Source organism: Chrysemys picta, chromosome 2, assembly GCF_011386835.1.
Source record: "Chrysemys picta bellii isolate R12L10 chromosome 2, ASM1138683v2, whole genome shotgun sequence".
Taxonomy (NCBI): domain Eukaryota; kingdom Metazoa; phylum Chordata; order Testudines; family Emydidae; genus Chrysemys; species Chrysemys picta.
In genome coordinates, this window is record NC_088792.1 from 81000715 (window position 1) to 81021477 (window position 20763).

The window sequence follows — 20763 nt, forward strand, 5'->3', positions numbered from 1 at the left end:
CAATGTATCGTTTACCATTTTCCTGTTATCTATAGCGCTTTAGGTTCTTATAACAGCATATTGGGATTGGACTACATCTTTCCCAACCCTATAAGTTTCCTTATACTAGTGCATTATGCAGTCATGTTCCAGGGCCCTTGTGATACTTGATATATGGGATTTTTATTTTATTTTTTCCAGAATTAAAGCTTGGAACGTTCATTCATAATATGAGATGATGCTGCTGACTTTGTTCCTCTTCCCTTATTGGGAGTCAAACTTCAGTAACTCAGACACCTGGTATTTCAGTATCCTTTGTATTCTGTTGTATTATGTGATGTTTTTTCTTTTAAAATACAATATTTAGTCCCCAGTTTTTCCCAATAAAAATTGAGGTGAAGCCTGAGACTCTTGAGTCAGGATCTCTATACCTTATGAGATTTTGTATAATAGACTGAAACTGTGTTTGGATAATGGAGATGGACATTAGATTTACATATTAGGTTGATCAGTGTTATCGTAAACCTTGACAGACTTATATAGATTAGGGCCAAATTCAGAGGTGAAAATGCAGATAGCGTATAAATGAAAGCCCACACATGTAATTTAGTTATTTTCAAGTGGGTACCTGGGATTTAATTACTCAGTGTGTGCAAAAGGAGGATCCATTCTGCTCCCTACTCACATGAGTTCTGTTGGGGTCACTGGGGATTCTATATGTAAATTCTGCAGAACTGGGTCCTTAGTATAAATCCCAGGCACAGCGAGAGCTAAATTGTGGCATTGTATGTGGTGTAAGTTAGGGCAGAATTTGGCCGTGGAAGGGGCCAGATCAATGTGACTGATAGGGTAGACGTGTTGCATAATTTAGAAAAGTTGTCAGTAGGAAAGTTGCTCAGGAGGAAAGTGAGGCCCAATGCTGCACGTTCTTCTGAGAAAAACTGAGGGCTTTCAACTCCTATTGACTTCAGTGGAGGTTAAGGATGATTAGCAACTTGCTGGAGGCAACCAGCACTTGTGACAGGCAGGTAACTAAGCACAGAGGAATCAAGGCAGAAAGAAAAAGCAACTTTTGCCACTTTGTGGAATAGAACACAATGAGACTCTGAAGAGGGTTGCACCACTTAGTCCACAGTTGCCATAGGATTCCATATGGGAGAGAATATTCATTCTCAGGAACGTGACAAATGTCCTCTACTGTGGTGTAGGTGTAAATTAAAGTAGGAGGAAGGGTGCTTTATTTTTAACCCTTCTGTTAGTCACTTAAGGCTGTCTGGATCACTGACATACCCTTGAGATCTACTGTGTTAAGGTAAAATATGACTGTGCCAGTGAAGAGTACAGGGATGAGAGGAGAAGGTGACATTTCCCCCCATCCAAACTGGAGTAAGCATGTAAAACTGCGGCTCCTCTTCTCTCACCCCAATACCTTGACTCCTCCATAAGAGGTAGTCATAAGTAGTTGTCTCAGCTCTTCTTAGCTAGTAGCACTGGGGAGTTGGGGGCCAAAGGATAAGGATCTGCCTAAATGTGGATTTTGGGCTCCACCTCCATCCCAGCCCTCTGCAGTAGAGTTAGTATGGAGATTCTTTTTGCAGTGCACAATTCCTTGTAATTCCCTGAGCCTAAGTGGTTCAGGGGACTTTGCATGGATCCTCCACACTAAGGGTGAACTACACTGTGCCATGTGCTGAACTGAATGTTAGCAAAAATAAACCAGAGTGCATTGTGCCTGTAGTCACCACCCCCATAGTCACAAACATGTGAAAGAAGTTAGCACTTAGAGATATTTCTCTAACTGGAAACACTAGATAACGTGTGTCCTATTCAGTAGAAATTAAAAAATATATATTTTAAACCCTCAAAAAGGAAGCAGGCATCCAATCCTGAGAAGCACTGAATAGCTACATCTCCTGGGAAGTCCTAGGGACCAAACAGATGCTGAGCACCTGTAACTTCCTATCTTTGTAATCTTTCATGATAATAAAATAAGCTTAAAATATAAGAGAGAATTCTTGGGCTTAGAAGGATATTTTTCAGCTTTTGGACATTTTATTTCTGGATATCTCTGGATAAATTCTTCTGTGAAGCATTGCTTGTATCATCAGAGTATTGTGGAGATAAAGGTAAGAAATATGTAATAACATTTAACTTTCTGATTTTTGCAGCCTCTAACATCTGCAGATATTGTCCTTTTGGTTGACAGCTCTAATAGCCTGGGAAACAAGGCGTTCCCCTCTATGAAGTCTTTTATTAGCAAAATGATCAGTCATTTAACAGCGACTCCTAACCAATACCGTATCGCACTTGCCCAGTACAGTGATGATTTGCACGTTGAATTTCAGCTGGACGTCTATAAAGCAAAGAACCCAATGCTGAATTATGTAAAAAAAAATGTTGTATTCAAGGGTGGTTCAGTAAAAACTGGCAATGCCCCTTCGAAAAGTTCACAGGACCTTTTTCAAAGGACCAGTTAGTGGAAGAGACAAAGAACGAATTCTGGTAGTCTTGACTTCAGGGGCATCAGAGGATGCTGTAGTAGAGCCTGCCACGATCTTGAAAAGTGATGGGGTAAAAAATCATAGCCATGGGGACTCAGGATGTTTCTCCTCAAGAATTGCAGTCAATGGCTACATCTCAATTTTCTTATAAGTTTCGCACAGTGACGGGATTCTCAGTATGTCTTCTCAAAACCTGACCAAGATCATCGAGGATGTTATTCAAACAGATATTAATGGCATAATACCAACAGATATAACAGTTCCTGAGAGAGACGGTAAGGAATTCAAGGCTATGAAAAAATTGTGATCATATTGGTTGGAAGAAGTAATTCAGTGTTAGAAAGAAAGACACCTTGAACAAGACACCTTGAACATTTTGGGCTAAATTTTCAAAATATTAAATGACATGCATATTTTAAAACAATGAAGAGAACAGACATGTCCGTGACCAGGTACCTGTGTATACAGAGAGGCATGTAATCCTGACTTTTTGAAAACCAGTGCCTATCTGATCATGACTTTATGCATGACTAACTCCGGACTCCACAAAAGTGAATGGAGAGTGGGTGGAGTGAAGCTGTAACTATTCTTGCAGATTTGGTAATTTTCAAGAGAAAATAGCTCTTGTTGTTGGTTTATGCCCTGAACAACTAATTAATGGCATTTTCCTTTGGGCTTCCTCTGATGTGGGTGGTATTGACCACTGCTGGAGACAGGATGCTGGAGTTAGGTAGGCTGCTAATTTGATTCAGTATGGCAATTTCTGTGTTTCTAGATAAATCTGAATGAGGGAAACTATTTTAGAAGAGTGTTCCATGGATTGGCCAAGAAATAGACAATTAATATTGTGTTCTTTTCCTCTCTCTTCCCACTGCAGTTTGTAAGAGTGATTCCGTTGCTGATATTGTGTTCATAGTAGATGAGGGTGTTTCAAAACCAAAAGCTGAAGATATTAAAAAGTTCCTGCAAGATACAGTTTCCTTTCTTGATGTGAGGAAGGATTGTACAAAGATTGGCCTAGTGACATACAGCAGTGAGTCACATGTTTTATCTTTATTAAGCGAAGAAACAAACAAAACTGCTATTCTGCAGAAAATACAGGACTTTTCTCCAAGGGAAGGGAAGGCCAACACCGGTGCTGCCATTAATGCTACAAGGCAAAGAGTCTTCTCTGGAAGCAGAAGGGCCCAAGGGATAGAGCAAATAGCCATTCTGATCACCCACAGACCCTCTGAAGACAACGTAAGTGAGGCAGCTCATGGTCTTTGGAGAGCTGGCGTGACAGTATTCACCATAGGCACTGAAAATGCTGATTACACCCAGTTAACCCAGATAGCATCATATCCTCAACAGCAATATGTTACTAAGCTGACGGCATTTTCTGACCTGCCAAAAGAAGCCAAAACTTTACAAAAGAAACTCTTAAATCAAATTCAGGACAAGCTGTATGTCCAGTCTGAAAGAAAAGAACTACTTAAAGCAGGTAAACCTTTCCCAGTAATCATATTTCTATCTTTTCTCTAGGTGGAAGATTTTTAAGTAGAGATGGTCCTGAACCAAAACCTGGATCCAACCCCCCATGAACTTTTGATCTAGTTCCAAACTTTAGCCTTTGAGGAAGTGCAGTTCCGAAGCTGAATCTGGATCCAAACTGTAGCTCGGACCCATCGTTTTAACATATTGACTGGTTCATATTATTTTATTGAATTCATGCAAAGATCCTGCATCACGGTCTCCTAGTGGAGCAATTGATGTCTTTATGGAGTCCTCTTGGTGTCAGTGGGACTCTGCATAGGTGTAAAGGAGGGTCCATGATAACAGAGCCCCGTATAGGATTGGGGCCTAAGTTATTTTCATTGGGTTAGCAAGGCAGGCTTTTTTTTCTTTTTCTTCTCTCCCCCCCACTCCCCTTAGTCCAAGCAAGCACATCCTGGACAAGCAAGTTTTTACAGCTCCAACCCCACAGAGTTTTGTCATCATACTGGTTGAAAAGCAGAGGCTGTGTACCTGGGGTTCCCTTCATCCCCTCCCCACCCATGAAGAAAACTACAGATGCCCTGAATGGGGTTAGAGAGCTCACCTGGATAAACATGTGGCTCCAGGCTCTTGTACCCAGGAAGAATCCAAGCTAAACATCAACCTCCTGACACTGTGGGCAGCGCCTGAGGCTTAAAAAAGATTCCTGCCGCTCATCTGTACCCTGCATTGTCAAGTCACATCTAACATGGCTACAGTACACTATATATAAAAAAACAGGAATAGGGAGGTCCACCTTCCTTTGCACAGAAGCAGTCGGTCTCTGCAGTTGTTGGCCAGAAGAGTAGGTGAGCTTAGGGCCCTTAAGGTGGACCCTCCTACACAGTCTTCCAAAAGGATAAGGTTTCTTTGAGGTTACACCCCGTATTCATTCCAAATGTTCTCTCTGAATATCATTTAAATCAGATCATATACCTAGCTATCTTCCACCCAAAACACTATGCCACCAAAAAAGACAGGGAGCACCATTCTCTGGATGTTATTGAGCCTGAGCATTCTACCTGCAGATGACAGAACTCTTCAGGGAATCTCCTAATCTATTTTTCTCCTTTGCTTCCCCTTTCACACATTTGAGATTTTCTAAATGGATTTCAAGTTGCATCAAGCTGTGAGTTGACGGTGACCCCTCCCACACAAGGTGTTCAGGTTACATCAGTGGCTTTGCTTCATGGAGTTCCCCTTCTGGAGATCTGTAGAGTGGCAACATGGAGCTCTATGCAGTTTTACTAGGCATTATGCCCTAGAATGAGTTTCTTCAGCAGATGTATCCTTTCAGATTGCAGGATCACACTGCCAAACACCTCAGGGTTCCCTGCACCCTCCTCATTGACTACTGCTTGTGAGCCACCTTGCATGGAACACACCAAGGGACTGTCATTTGAAGAAATTCTGGTTACTTACCTTACAGTAACTGGTGTTCTTCAAGATGTGTGGTCCCGATCTGTATTCCACTTCCCACCCTCCTTCCACTCTCCTTGTGATCCCTTCCTTGGGTTATTCATGGTAGAAAAGGAACAGAAGAGGTGGTCAGTCCATGTGGTCCCTTATGCCCTCGACTTGGAACACAAGGAGGTAATGGGCAGAGATTCAGACCAAGAGACACTGCTGTTGAAAAATCTTCTGGTCTTAGGCACATGGAGTGCATGTGCACCTTGAGTGGCATACAGATAGGGATCACATAACCTGAACTCCAGTTATCATAAGATAAATAACCAGCAATTCTCAGACATTGTTACTTTACATTGAGGTTACAGCCACTTTGCACCATAATAACCTCACTCTCTGGCAGATTTTCGGCCGCTGTGGAACTCCACCTGGGTTTGTGTCATTGTATAAATACTGGTTGACTCTGGGCACTAATTACAAGTCTATATGCTTTGATGCTTCTCTCAGTGTTTCTCGCTTTACATTTTCTTCTCACACTAATGCTGTATACAATTTATTTTTCCATGTAGGATGTGTGGACACAGAGGAAGCTGATATTTATGTCCTCATTGATGGCTCAACAAGCATTGATGCTGCTCCCTTCGGAGACATCAAAAATTTTTTGAAGGAAGTGATTAAGATGTTTAACATAGGGCCGAATAAAGTTCGCTTTGGAGCTGTGCAGTTCTCAAATGAGACAAGACTGGAGTTTGAAATTGATGAATACAGCAAAACAAATGATTTAGAGATGGCCTTTGACAACATTAGGCAAATATATGGGGATACCTGTATTGGAGAAGCTTTGACTTTCATGCAGCCACTGTTTAAAAAGGCAAGGGAGCAGAGAGCTGGCAGGGTGCCTTGTTACCTCATTGTCCTAACAGATGGGGAGTCACATGACAGTGTGAAGGAGCCTGCTGAGAGACTGAGGAATGAGAAGGTTAATATTTATGCCATTGGTGTAAAAGGTGCAAATGAATCACAGCTCCATGAGATTGCAGGGTCAAAGAGCAGGACTTTCTTTGTGCAAGAGTTTGACTTCTTGAAAAACATAAAAAATGAAATTGTTCAAAAGATCTGTTCTGGAGAAGGTAAGGGAAAATTTTGATTTTTGCCCTTTGAACTCAGAGCGCTAATTGAATGCGGAGCGTCCTCTTGTATAACAAACAATTTTAAGTTTAAAACATGATAATCCTATTACTCCAGCCTGAATAACTGAAATGTATAAATATACTCTGGGCACATTTTGAACTGAGATGGCTGACTGCAAGCCAATTATAAATAATGCAGTTTTCTTTCTTTTTAAAAAAAATCTATGATGTGTATGTTCAACATATGCTTTAAAAAAGCAAGGGTATTTTTATTTGGTTTTAGTCAATGCATCAAAGCACTCCTTTTCCTGCCTCCTTTCCCCCTCCCCCCCCAGCTCTGCAACAAACAAGGTGGCTTCTCAACTGAAGAGGGTAGTCCTACATCAAGTAGTGTGTTTTCCAACTTATCATGTTGTGTTGCTATTGTCCCAGTGTAAATACCTGTGTCATGAATTGTTCAGGTGCCCACAGAGCACTAACCCTACCATCAGGCTGCAGTCAGGCAGGGTGGCATTTAAGATCATTGTCTTTGTAAGACTGTGATGCTCAGTAGCCTTCAAACCCCTCCCCCCCCACACGCAAAGAATAAAAGGAAAACAAATGCAAGCTACATTCTCTAGCAGTGAGCTATGTCAAGTTGGTGTTTGTGATTAACAGATACATTATTAGAATGCTAGTGTCATATGCTTATACACCGCTGTAAACCTCTGAATCTTTTGTGCCTGTATTGATTTATGGGACACTGAATCTTTTTCTGTTCAGAAATGGAAGTGGCTCAGATAACCCACCACAAGCTATATCTCTCCTGTGTGTGTAAATGCATGTGCCTAGCAAACCTCTCCTTAGTAACCCTACTAAACTTATAACAGTGCTGTCCAGTGTCAAGCAACTCATGTGACACTCACACAAGCAGCTGCCCTGTCATACCTGCGCTCAGCCCATCCGGATCCTCATGCACCCAGTTAGGCTGCAGGGACAGCTCTGCAGTTGATTCTCCTGGAAGCTGCTGTGACACTCGGGTGACCTCTCTGCCTCACTTCTAGCTGCTCCCTAGTAGATTCTAATGCATAGCAGCAACCGGAGGAGGGGGCAGTAGCAGCATGTGAGGGAGGGCCCAATATTGGCCCCAGGCTCCCCGACTCAGCTATTCTCCAGACAGCACCCCGCATCCATCCACCTACCTCACTATTCCCACACTTACCCAGCACAGCCAGAAATCTTAGCACCCACCCTCTATCCCAGACCATCCTGCCCCAGTTAAGTCTATTAACTTATTTTTAATGTACAGGGCTATACTAATATAAATCTGTTTTCTTCTATAGCCTGCAAAGAAATGACAGCTGACATCATGTTTCTAGTGGACAGTTCTGGAAGCATAGGACCAGATAACTTTTTGAAAATGAAAAACTTTATGAGAGAACTGGTGAACAAATCTGACATCAGTGCAAACCGAGTGCAGGTTGGGGTCGTCCAGTTCAGTGGCAAACAACACGAAGAGTTCCAGCTTGACCGATACTCTTCAAAAAGTGACATTTTCAGTGCTATTGATAATATGTTTCCTATAGGGGAAAATACACTAACAGGAAGCGCATTGACATTTGTGTCTGATTATTTCAAGCCTCTCAAAGGTGCACGTCCGGCTGTCAAAAAGTTTCTTATCCTGATTACAGATGGGGAAGCACAGGATGAAGTAAAAAGTCCAGCAACAGCCTTACGTGATCAAGGTGTTATTATCTACTCTGTTGGGGTGTTTAATGCAAATAAACCTCAGCTGGAAGAGATTAGTGGGAAGCCTGAGCTGGTTTTTTACGTCGAGGAGTTTGATATTCTGAAGCACATAGAAGATGAGATCATCTTTGGAATATGCAGGCCTCATGAGGGTAAGTAAGTACTGCAGTTTTCAATAACTCATGTCAGTCTGTGACTGTGTAGGAATTTTGCTCTGTCCAGATAGTTGAGTATTGTAATAAAGTAAATAAACAGGCGTGCTTTCTCCTTGCAATGCCATCTTCTCCAGGAAATGCCTACAGGGATGAAAAGTGTGTGAGAAAATGAAGGTAGAATTTGGCTCACGGTACCAGGGGCCTGTCCTACTAGCTTTCAAAGATGCTATATTCTCTCAAACAAATAATATAAATTTCATAATATTTTAAAAGTACAATATGTATGCTAATGTGTGTAAGAAAAGACTAAATCTCACTTCTTCTAAGGCTCCACTGTGGTGCTCTGGCAGTGTAAAACATCCTTGGGGACTGATTCTTGTTTACACTAATGGCCTCGTTCTGCCCTCATTTACAAGGGGTCATAGAAATTGTACACATGTAAATGCGGGCAGAAATGGGCTCTATAGGTTGTATTTACCCGATAGACTTTAGTAGTAGTTATTTACACAGGAACCCTGAATGACCTAGATAGATAGGTACACACACACACACATGCGCGCACAGAGTCTGGCCCCTATCTGTGTTGCCAGCAATACAGCACCGGAAACTAGTTTTGTTGGAACCGTATTTACAAGTTTCAATTTGGGTTCCAGATGTGGTTCAAACCCAATGTAGCCAAGGCTTTTTAAGAAAATGTATTGACAGAAGCATTTAAATAGGTGCAAAAGAGGCATAAAATTGTGTACAGATGAAGATGGTAGTCACCATATTTGGGGGGCCCAGTCCAGGAACTAAGGCCTCTCCACCTTCCACTCCAAGTGCAAGGTGTTTTCCTTTGACCTTGCCTGATCTACATAAATATATGGGGAGTGGGGTGACATTCAAAACAACTCACTACACACACTTTTGCCCCTGGGGAGAAGATGAGAGGAAACACACACTGCTTAATACATGGCTGGATGGCACACAGGTATATTAAGGTGATGATTTCAGTATAAGAACCTATGTAGAATAACCATCTGTGCAAACACTTCCCTGCAGAGACTGCTATCCAAACATTGCACAGCTTGCTGTTGCATAAGAACCTGAAAAATGGAATAGCCCAGGGCCAGGTTATACCTGGCTCCATACATGGTTGCGCAATAAGGCTGGGGAGAGCACAAGGAGTCTCCTTCCTCTTTGCACACTGCATGTGCCATTTCAGGGGCTTACGGGACTGAGATCTGTGTCTCTCTTGCACTCATTTATCCAATTGCAGAAAACACATTTTTGCTGTTGCAAAGTGAGAACAGATCAAACCTGCCACTGTGTTATGCCCTGAAATGTAAATATTTTGTTCCAGGTTTAGGAGCTACAATGTCCTCCTTAGTAAACTGTTAATCAGGTATTGACTTCCCATCTCCTCGTCATAAACGTTGATCTTTAGTTTAGGAGTAGTTTTAATGGGTTTCACAAAAGTCCCGTTCAGCCCTTGTTGGTCACTGCAACAGAGGGCCTTGGGGGCTGTGCAGGGATGGCAAGGCTTCAGTCTCCAAACTGAACATCTTTCTTTCACAAAGAAGAAAATTTTGCAATAGATCCAAAGCACAACATAAATTCTGCTATCATTGATGCCTGGTGGGTCTCCATGCATTTCAGTGTGGTTGCATAGATGCAAATGGCAGCAGAATTTGGCTCATTTCCATTATTAGACAGTACCTAAAACTGTGTATGATGACTCTGTAAAACAAGGATCACAGAAATTTGACTTAACTCCAAAAATGAAAATCTTAAAATATGTTTTTTGGGGGGGGAACAAAAGCTTTTAATTGGTGTTTGTATTCTATTAGAATACAGATTCATAGATTTTTTTAAAAAAATTTTATTTTTTAGGCCAGAAGAGGCCATTATGATCATGTAGCCTGATCCCATTCTGTGTTACTATTCATTTCTTTCTCCTCGTCCCTCTGGATTTTAGATTAAGTTGAAACTCTCAGTTATTTTAGGATTAGTGGTTAGGCCCTTCTGTTGTGGACTGATGGATTTTCCCAAAACATGCCTAACATAGGATGTTCAGTTGTGTTACTGCCTCCAAAAAGTGATCCAAATTCACAAGCTTTGCTTGAATACAAGGGGACTAGTAAGAAAGATTCAGTAAGAGTCTGTACTTACTTACGTGTTTGGGTTTTTTGTTTTGTCATTTGTTCTTTTACAGAATGCAAAAGGATAGAAAGATTAGATGTTGTGTTTGTGATAGATGAATCTGGGAGCATAAGTCCCTTACAGTACCAGGCCATGCAAGACTTCATGATTGATTTGGTGAAAAAATCTGATGTTGCTCCAGATAGAGTTCAGTTTGGAGCTGTAAAATATTCTGATGAACCGGAAACGTTTTTCTACCTTAATACGTTCACAACAAAATCCAAGATTGTTGAGGCTATCCAGAATGATAGCACTATAGGAGGTTCAACGTACACAGCCAAGGCAGTTGGCTATTCGGAAGCTCTGTTTGCTCAGGAGCATGGCGGCCGCAAAAGCAAGGGGGTTCCACAGATTCTTATAGTGATAACAGACGGTGACTCCCGTGATGCAGAACAGCTCAATGACACAGCCAAGAGATTAAGAGACAAGGGAATTATTATCTATGCTGTTGGGATAAAAGGAGCAAAACCTGATGAGCTTTTGGCCATGGCTGGATCAGAAGACAAATATTACTACGTGGATACATTTGAAGGACTCAAAAACACATCTGTAGCAATATTAGAAAAAATATGTGATGATTCAAAACCAGGTAAGTGTTTGTTTTACTAGTCTATACCATTTAAAGTTTCCTCATCATTTTATTTAAAAAATTGGCAAAGATGGGGAGACACATCTCTAACATTTCAAAGCAACGTGTATGGCTTCATTTGTTTATCTAGCTTCCTGTGTTGTTGTTTTGTTTTGTTTTTCTCTTTAGCAAGCCAAACTATAGGCAAAAAGTGAAGTTGCTTAAAGCTTATCCTTGATCCTACAACTGAGGATTTTCATTGCTTAAATGGTTGATATTATTGTTAGTCTGTGCAGGTTCAAAACTTCCATAAAGGTGAAATTAGGGCACTAACCTTTCACTTTAAGAGGCCTGAGTTCAGGTTTCACTTTGATTAGACTAGTTGTTGTGGGGATAGGCATTTATCTACATTACAAAAGCACCACATGATTTGGCCTGGTTGATGAGCTCTGCTGAGGAAATAGGTGAGAACAGGCAGCTGGGGACTATTGCAAGTGCCAATCAAAATGCAGTGGCAATTATGAGGAAACTTACACCATGCAAACTGCACAGTGGCATCCTGTAGTCCAGTGGTGGGCAACCTGCAGCCTCTCAGGGTAATCTGCTGGCAGGCCGCGAGACTGTGTGTTTACACTGATCGTCCACAGGGACAGCTGCCCGCAGCTCCCAGTGGCTGCAGTTCACCATTCCCGCCAATGGCAGATGCAGGACGCGGAGGCCAACACATCCCTGTGGCCCGTGGCTTTCTGCAGCTCCCATTGTTTGGGAACAGCCAACCACAGCCACTGGGAGCTGCAGACGGTCGATGTAAACAAACTGTCTCGCGGCCCACCAGCGGATTACCCTAACAGGCCACAGGTTGCCCACCAGTGCTCTAGTCCCATACAGCTACACATAGGTTTACACTTCCAAACCCCTGTGCTGTATAAAAAGACACATTTGAATGACCAACCAGTCAGATTCATCCTCATTTGCCTGTCCATGCTCCTGTCTATTTGCCCACAGGCCATAGGAGGGATCACAGAGATCTTTGCACCCCAGAGTAGTCACTTGCATCTAGGCAAAGAGACTGTAAAATGCTACTCCTACTAGTGAGGAAATCCAGTTTGGTAGGGTTTTATGCCCACTTTATGCTTGTGTACTGCAGCGTGTAATGTGGAAGACAGTGGAGAATCAGGCCGCACAATTTCTATTTTTCCTTATGCCCTTCTCTGTCCCTTGTTAAAAATCAGTACTTTAGGTGCACTTTCTAGGTTGCTGGTCTGTGCAGCTAGTTGAATGATTTGTTGCAAATAAATTGTCAAATTTGGTCCTTTTTAGTGTTTGAAACTGTTTGCAAATAAATCCAGATTTCTAGCATATAATCCTAAATGTTCACTGAATAGCCTCTGGCACTGGAACAGGATGGTTGGCTTCATGTGCTGGATAGCCTGGGGCTAAGCCAGCCCTGATTGCACGATGAACCACACCTGGGTTGAATCAGGAGCTGGCAGGATAAAAAGAGCAGGAAGGTTCAGGAGGGTGGGAGAGAAAGTTGCAAATAGTTTTATAGATTACAGGAGCCCTTTTCTGCCATCTGTGTAAAGGCCCTCAGTCAACAGGGAAAAAAGCTGAAGTTGGAGGAAAGTCTCTAGGCAGTGAGGTCTGGGAGAGACCCTGAACAAGAAGGAAAGAGACTGTAAAGGCCAGCTGGGATGAAGACTGTGAGTTTGTGTTTTGTGTGTTAATCTGGAGAGGGACCTTGAACTGCCTGGGGCCTACAGGGCCAGTATGTGTCAGAGGACTCAATCCCCCCAAGACATCCTGTTTATTATTGGAACCCCTTCTGAACTATGAGTTCTAAAGGGCCCTGAAAGGGGGATAACAGAGCCAGGGTGCTGCAGAATGATCTCTGGCTGCAAGGGGGTTGCCTGGGGGGGCAGTAAGAAGCCCCTGTGCTACAGTGACCCTATGGACTTTTTGCTAACTGGTCACTTCTTTTCTATTCATTATTTGCACTGTTAGTTGGCCAATGTAAATCACATGATGTTTCTGTTCCCCAATTGGATGAGTGTAACTCTTTTTTTTTTTTTTTTTTTTTTTAACAGGTGAATAAAGAATAACAAGTAATAATGTATTTCTGGTATAAATTTGCTGATGAGCATTCAAATTAAAATTTGTGGCACTCCTGTGACTCCCTCAGTTTTCTCACTTGTCCGGAAGCTGTCGGAATACTTGAAAACCATGAATAACATGATTCCATGGATGCCATCAATGTGAATGTATTTATTCACAAGAATACTTACAAATTGCTGTTTGTATTGACCAGTTCCCTGGGTCAGAGTGGACTGTAATCAACCTCCCCTCCTGGGGCTACTGGAGTGCTATTGTCCACCAAACTTTATTGGGGGGGCTTCCATGCTAGCATCCAGTTGTTGCACAGACTGCTTTCCCTGTTGTGAGAATTAGGCTGCCCCACATGCCCTGTTTTTATGTATGCTGAATACAGGGGAGCTTGGAGGTAGTTCCAGAAGCAGAAACCATCCAAAGTATTGGGAAAGGGACAGGCATATAGGCAATGTCCTTTGCCTGAATCTCTGCTCTTCCCCACAGGTTCTGTGTGAGCCTGTAATAGCCCACTGTTGCTCCAGTCTCAAAAACCTCACCCCATGGAGCTCTGCTCCCACAGTGAGGAACAGAAATCCCCATCCCATGCCGGATCCAACCAGGAGATGCCTGGGAACATGAGCTCATAGCCACATCTCCCTGACCACTTAGAAAAACAGCAGGAGGCACTTTGGAGTGTTCTTAAAGTCTCTGGAGCTGGAGCTTTTCTCCTTCCTCCAGCAGCAGAGCAGGGAAGAGGTGGGAAGTGCCTTCACTCACCCACAGTCGGTGTCCTCATGTTATCAGAAGTTTTGTCCTCTAAAATACAAACTCTGATCTGCCTTTACATTTACTGATTGCCCAACTGATTTGCTCTTTGTCCTAATCTCCTTCCATCTCTCTTCAACTACCACACTCATCCTGCTGTAGGATGTCAGCCTGCCTCCATCCCCCTTTCCTTCTTTTTCCTTCTGAGCTTTCCTCTTCCCCTCCCCATCTTTCCCTCTCCAAACTCCCTCATGCTCATTCTCTCCCCAAAGTTATCTTAAAAAACCCCAAATAGGATTGTGAGTATTTACATGTAATAAAAATGTACATGAAGTGAATCAACAGGATATGTGCAGAACCACCAAAGCAATCAGAGTCTTGTACTTGTAAGCTTTGTTCTGCTTTCACCTTCCTCACTTCCTTTGTATTTTTCTGCACTTGTTTTGTCCTGTCTCTGTTTAGACTGAAAACTTTGAGGGCAAGGATCCTGGCTTTTATTTGTCTGTGAAGAGCCCAGCACATTATGAGCACTATATAAATAATAAGCTAATTTTCCTTTTTTCCATTTCAGAGTGTGAAATTCAAGTAGATCTTGTTTTCTTGATTGATGGTTCCAATACTATATACCAAGATGACTTCACCACAATGAAGAATTTCTTGAAAGATATAATAGATCAGATTGATTATGATGACAATGTTCAAATTGGCATTGCCCAGTACAGTGACAGGTATAAAAGAGAATTCAGCCTGGGTGCTTATCAGAACAAGTCAGAACTGAAGAGTCAAATTCAGAACATTAAGCAGATGACAGGAACTAGTACTTTAATTGGAGCTGCACTTAGGAAGGTGAAGGAATTCTTTGCACCAGCACGCAGCAGAAGAGTAACAAGAAACGTCCAACCAGTTTTGCTGGTAGTCACTGATGGGGACTCGCATGATGATGTTGCTGAACCAGCAGAAGATCTGAGAAGGGAAGGTGTTCATATATATGCTATAGGAGTTGGGAAAATTGATCACTTGCAGCTCACGCAAATAGCTGGCGTCCCGGAAAGGAAGTACACTGTTAATGATTTCAATGAACTGAAGATTATTAAAAAAAGACTAGTTGGTGACCTATGCAAACGTGATGTTCCTACAAGTAAGTATAAATGGATATTTATTGAACCCCCTTCACATTTCAGTCCTGACTTCTTGCCTCTGTCCCACCTCTAGAGGTATCTTTCTTCAAATGTGTATTGTTGTTGACCATCACTGAGGACTAATAAAAGTAACTTGAAAATTCAAACCTGGCAGCATTTATAAATTACTCTGGTCAAAATTACTGATTGGAACATGCAGGAAAAATGCTTTGTTTACATAAATGGCTGCACCTGTTTTGCTCCTACTTTCAAAATAAACTAGGGGGTCGCACACTTTGTTGCTTCCGTAGGTTAAGCTCATTGCACGCACCGGGGGCTCCTTGCATTCATCTGTTCCTTCCCACAAACTGTGTGTGCTGCACTAGGGTTACTATCTGTCTGGGTTTCCCCGGACATGTCCGGCTTTTTTAGCTTTAAATGGCCGTCCGGGGGGGGGGATTTCTAATGTCTGGGATTTCCCCCTTCCCCTCATGCAGAGTACCGTGCTGCTGATTGGATGGCTGTGCCTGATTGAAAGCCGTTCGCAGCCACTGAGGCCTGTAGCAGCCAGAGTCCCTCCCCCTCCCCCGCTCCCTCCTCCCCCGCAGAGCAGCGCCTTATTTGTTTGGCTGCACGTGGAGCCTGCAGCTCTCCCTCGGCCTGGTGGGGGGGCAGGCAAGGGACAGGGGGAGTTAGATTGGTCGGGGGTTTGGGGGAGGGGCTGTCAGGAGAAGGGGGTATAGAGAGCGGTTGGGGCAGTCAGGGGACAGGGAGCAGGGAGACTTAGATAGGGGGTGGGGTCCTGGGGGCAGTTAGGGTGGGGGGGACAGGTAGGGGGATTCTGAGGGGGCGGGGCTAGGGCGGCACCCCATGTCCTCGTTTTTGATTGTTGAAATATGGTAACCCTATGTGTGCTCTTCTCCCATCCCCTTCTATTTCAGGGATTCTCTGCAACCTGATCCTCATGGCAGGGGCTCTGTCGCCCCCACATGCAACTTCTGCCCCCCCCCCAGCTTCCTCTTCTCCCCTCACCGTTCTTTTCTTTCAGTCTGAGAGAGAAGTAATTAGAGACTTGGTTGAAGCTGCCTTCTTAGCAGATGCCAGTTCAAAAGTTATTGTATTTCATCCAAACAGACCGAGGACTGCCATCAAGTTGACTGTAGGTTCCTCGCTATGCCCAGCGAATAGAAATTCACCTTTGGGCTGAGTCAAAGCATGCTGGGATAGCTCCATGCTCCGAAGCCTTAACAAGCTCCCTGGTGGCCACTCCTCCTTTCTTGTACTGAGCAGATCTTGGCAGAAGGCAGAATCTGGCCAACTAACACCTCCACTGCCTTGAAAACAGCTTCTGATCCTTTACAATCACTTTCCTTCAGATTATATTCCTTTATGTCAAGGTTCCCCCCACACCCACCCCTGTGCTTTTTCCCTTTGCTTGTAGGGTAGCTAGATTCCTGTGCTATTCTGATTTTTAGCCTGCAAGTCATTGACTCAGAGGAGCCTCCTTTTTACTTTCCCATTGAAGAAAGGAGTTTATTTTCCTTTGCCTCACCTGATATTTTACTCTTCACTTCCTTTTTTGGGCTGTGTGACAATGCGGTTCTGGCGGAACCTAACTGAGAGTGCCAACTCAGGACAAATTGCTCAAACAGGGCAGTTACAGCCCAAGGCTGGGGGTTTTCCACCTCTAAGGCAAACCAAACCAGTCAGACTAAGAGGACTTCGGTCTCACCCCACTGGCTAACTGCAAGTCTCACAAGCAATTTCCTTTGACACTCCAGTTTCCCAGTATCACCACCAGTGCTGCTCGTTATGGGGACAAATGGTTATGAAAACCAATACCCAAATAAAAGAAAAAAGGTTCTCCTGATCCCAAAGGACCAAGCCCCAGACCCAGGTCAATATAAAAATCAGATCTTACCCACAAATCACGCTGTTGCTAATCCTTTAGAATCTAAAATCTAAAGGTTTATTCATAAAAGGAAAACGATAGAGAAGAAAATTAGAATTGGCTAAATGGAATCAATTACATACAGTAATGGCAAAGTTCTTGGTTCAGGTTTGTAGCAGTGATGGAATAAACTGCAGGTTCAAATCAAGTCTCTGGAATACATCCCCCGTTGGGATGGGTCCTCAGTCCTTTGTTCAGAGCTTCAGTTTGTAGCAAAGTTCCTCCAGAGATAAGAAGCAGGATTGAAGACAAGATGGAGATGAGGCATCAGCCATATATAGTCTTTTCCAGGTATAAGAACACCTCTTTGTTCTTACTGTGGAAAATTACAGCAAAATGGAGTCTGGAGTCACATGGGCAAGTTCCTGCATACTTTGCTGAGTCTGAAGGCATATTTGCCTTCTCTCAATGAGTCCATTGTATAGCTGATGGTCCTTAATTGGCCATCAAGCAGGCTAGGCAGAGCTAATCTCAGCTTGTCTGGGATGTCACCCAGAAGCATAGCATAAGTTTGCCATACAGACAGTATAGAGCCAATATTCATAATTTCAACTACAAAACTGATACACACATATAGACAGCATAATCATAACCAGTAAACCATAACCTTGTCTTAGACACCCCATTTGACCCCCTTTATACAAGATTTGCGTGCCACTACAGGACCTTGGTTGCAACAATGATCTATATGGTCCCAGTTTATGTCAATAACGTCACAGGCTGGCAATTTCTCTGCCCTCACAGCCATTGTCAGAGCACTGAGCTGCTCTCTCCTTTCTTTCACTAGAGCCTGGTCCTAGAGCTTGAGATTAGTGAAAACAAATCTTCTCCGGCTTGGGGAAGAGTGTCACTTGCTTCCTTTTCCCTGTCTGCCTTTGTCCTCTTTCTCTGGTGTAGGGGTGCAGCTGCTCTAACACTGTCATGTAGTAGCATTGCCAGTAGCAAGAACATAGGAAGATGTAATTGGTGGCAAAAGTAACGAGTGATTTGGTCACAAGGTGAAGACCTACCATAATTTATTCTTTTTAAAAAATATATATCAATTTGAATATTTGATTTTAACCTTTTCAGTTGAATCATATTTTATTCACACATTGCAAATTCTTTACTTTCTTCCTACTTCATAGCTTTAAATTCCTAAAGTGGATATTTTATACTTATTTCTCAAATTAGTTTCCTAACTATTGGAATTTGAGCTTTTACACAGACTTTTTTCAATTGAGAGATTTCACTCTTAAAATACTCATTTATGCAGAAAATGATAATTCCAGTTCCCCATTAACCCTTACTGTGAGAACGACACAAACTAGATGCGCTATATTTACAACACCACAATCTTGGATATATTGAACTTCCATAAGTCAAGAAACTGACATGCTTTGCCCAGGCTGTACTCCTCCATCAGCGGTTGCAGTTGGGAGCCATTGGGACTTGTGTTCTTTATGTGGTCTCGAAAAATCTCTTCGATCCTTAAGCTCATATTTAGTAATTAACCTTAGGATATTTTTTTAACAAATGGGCCATTTGTATAAATAAAAGTTCATAACTGTTAATGTACTGAAAGTCTAAACTTCTCAGTGTTAATGCAGAAGCTGCTTTGCTCTGAAATGACAGACTGTCACAAAGTATTTCATAAAACTACAAGCACTCATGCATATATTTAAAAGAGTAGCCTCATTGTCTATTCAGATGAGTAAAGTTAGATACCTGCTTAGATGCCTGCACAATTAGGGCTTTAATTTTCAATACTTTTCTTTTGCCTATAGCAGTTTTGTAAAACTCAAATAAAATACCCCACCAGTACCGGCATTTAAAAAAGGAGCATTTATAATGAAGTGCATTATAAATATTCTTCTAAAGTTGCAATAGCACAAAATTTCAAATTAATTTTATAAAGGCTTAAAATAAATCAATATTTTTTAAAAAAAGTTAAGTCACTTAAAATCATGATTTAAATCACTTTGATTTAAGGTGTTCCACCCTATTTGTTAGTATTGACCTACATGTGAAACAGAATTGTCAGTATGTCAGGTGTATTGAATAGACTATTAGTACAGAATCATTAACTCTTAAAGTACCTTCCAACACAGTGCACTATTAAAAAAAAAAAAAAAAAGTTTGTCTGTTTAACTATTGTTGGGGATGGGAAATAATATGAAACTGAGCCAAGTTCTGCTCCCATTGAAGTAAACAGCAAAACTCACATTGACATCAATGAGAGTAAAATTTGTTAAATAGTTCAAATGAAAAAATAATTGTAACTTCAAAATACTTTTTCAGTTAATTACAATTACTGTTTGAAAGTATTTCCCTTTTCTTTTCAGCAGAAGTACATCTATTGAGGCAAGTTCATCCCTGGAATAACCCTACTGGTGTAAAAGATTAATTAAGGGTGAATTTGGCTCAGATATGGATTAAAGACATTAAGGACCTCGCTATACATATTCTATCCACCAGCTATTGTCTTGTTTTCCTGTCCGTATCTGACTGATTTCTACAATTACCATGATTCTTTAGCTTAAACTCTGTCCCCCTCTTTCTCTCTGTTCCTCCACCTAAATTTGTTTGTGCATTAATTTGTGATATTTTGTTTATTCTTCCCTACTATAGCTTGTTTTGTGGATATTGTTATGGGATTTGATATCTCTTCACAAAAGAGAGATGACAGTTTATTCCATGGACAGTACCAGCTGAAAGCATATCTTCCTGACATTCTAAAAGCCCTCACATCCCTAAGCAGTCTGAGTTGCAATGTGGGGACAAAGACACAGAGCAGCGTGGCAGTTTACCTGAACAACACCGTTACACCCGTGTCTTCAAAGTTCCAATTTGACAGTGAGAAAATATGGATCAGCCTGAGAGAGATCCTGATCGACAAACCATCTCGTCTTAATGTCAACTTCCTGGAGTCACTCTGGAAAACGTTTCCTAGCAAAGCTGATGATAAAAATCGAAGGAAGGTAACCTAGTCTCTTACACTGAGACTTTGGTCCAAAAATAAGTTCTTTTGTTTTAATTCTGCTTTTGACTTCCTGTGACTTCAAACTTTCTATCTTTCTTTAGGTTTTACTGGTATTTTCAGATGGTTTGGATGAAGATGTAGAAGAACTAGAACAAAAGTCAGAAGAACTTAAAAAAAAAGGTATCTTAAAGCGGACAAATATTTATATTAAATTACTCAACCCAAAGCTCTTTAGCTGAAGAAAGGCAGGTGAAAAAGGGACAGAAGAAAAACTAATGCCTTCCCTTTTAGCAGCCAGGATATGGAGATAGTGAGAGCCACTAATTCAGAGTGTTATGTCCTAACATTGCTTTTTGTTTGCCTTGTCATGAAGCTTCCATGCATGATGATGTGGTGTGATAACCCACAATCACCACCAAGTGGTACAAGGTCATGAAATAAATATAGGAAAAGCACCAAATTTGCTCAGCACCTGTCACTGGGAACAGATTTTCAAAAGGGCTGAGCGTCTCAGATTGTGGTGCTGATGGCTTGATTCTCAAAAGTGTTCACATGGACACAATGTGCTGAGCTTTTGTGAAAATCTGGCCACTTATTTTGGTGCATATACGGGAGCTGAGTTTTTTTTAAATATCTAGTCCTAAATGTGGGTGCTGAGCTCTTTTGGAAATTCTGGCCATAAAGTTGGGATAATTGTTTTCAGTCTATTGTATTC

At 42.0% G+C, this 20763-nt stretch overlaps 1 pseudogene; it reads left to right on the top strand.

The window, feature by feature from the left end:
- The first annotated feature begins 962 nt into the window (after positions 1-962).
- LOC101939949 (collagen alpha-6(VI) chain-like) overlaps positions 963-20763 on the top strand; it is an 81623-nt pseudogene continuing 61822 nt past the window's right edge.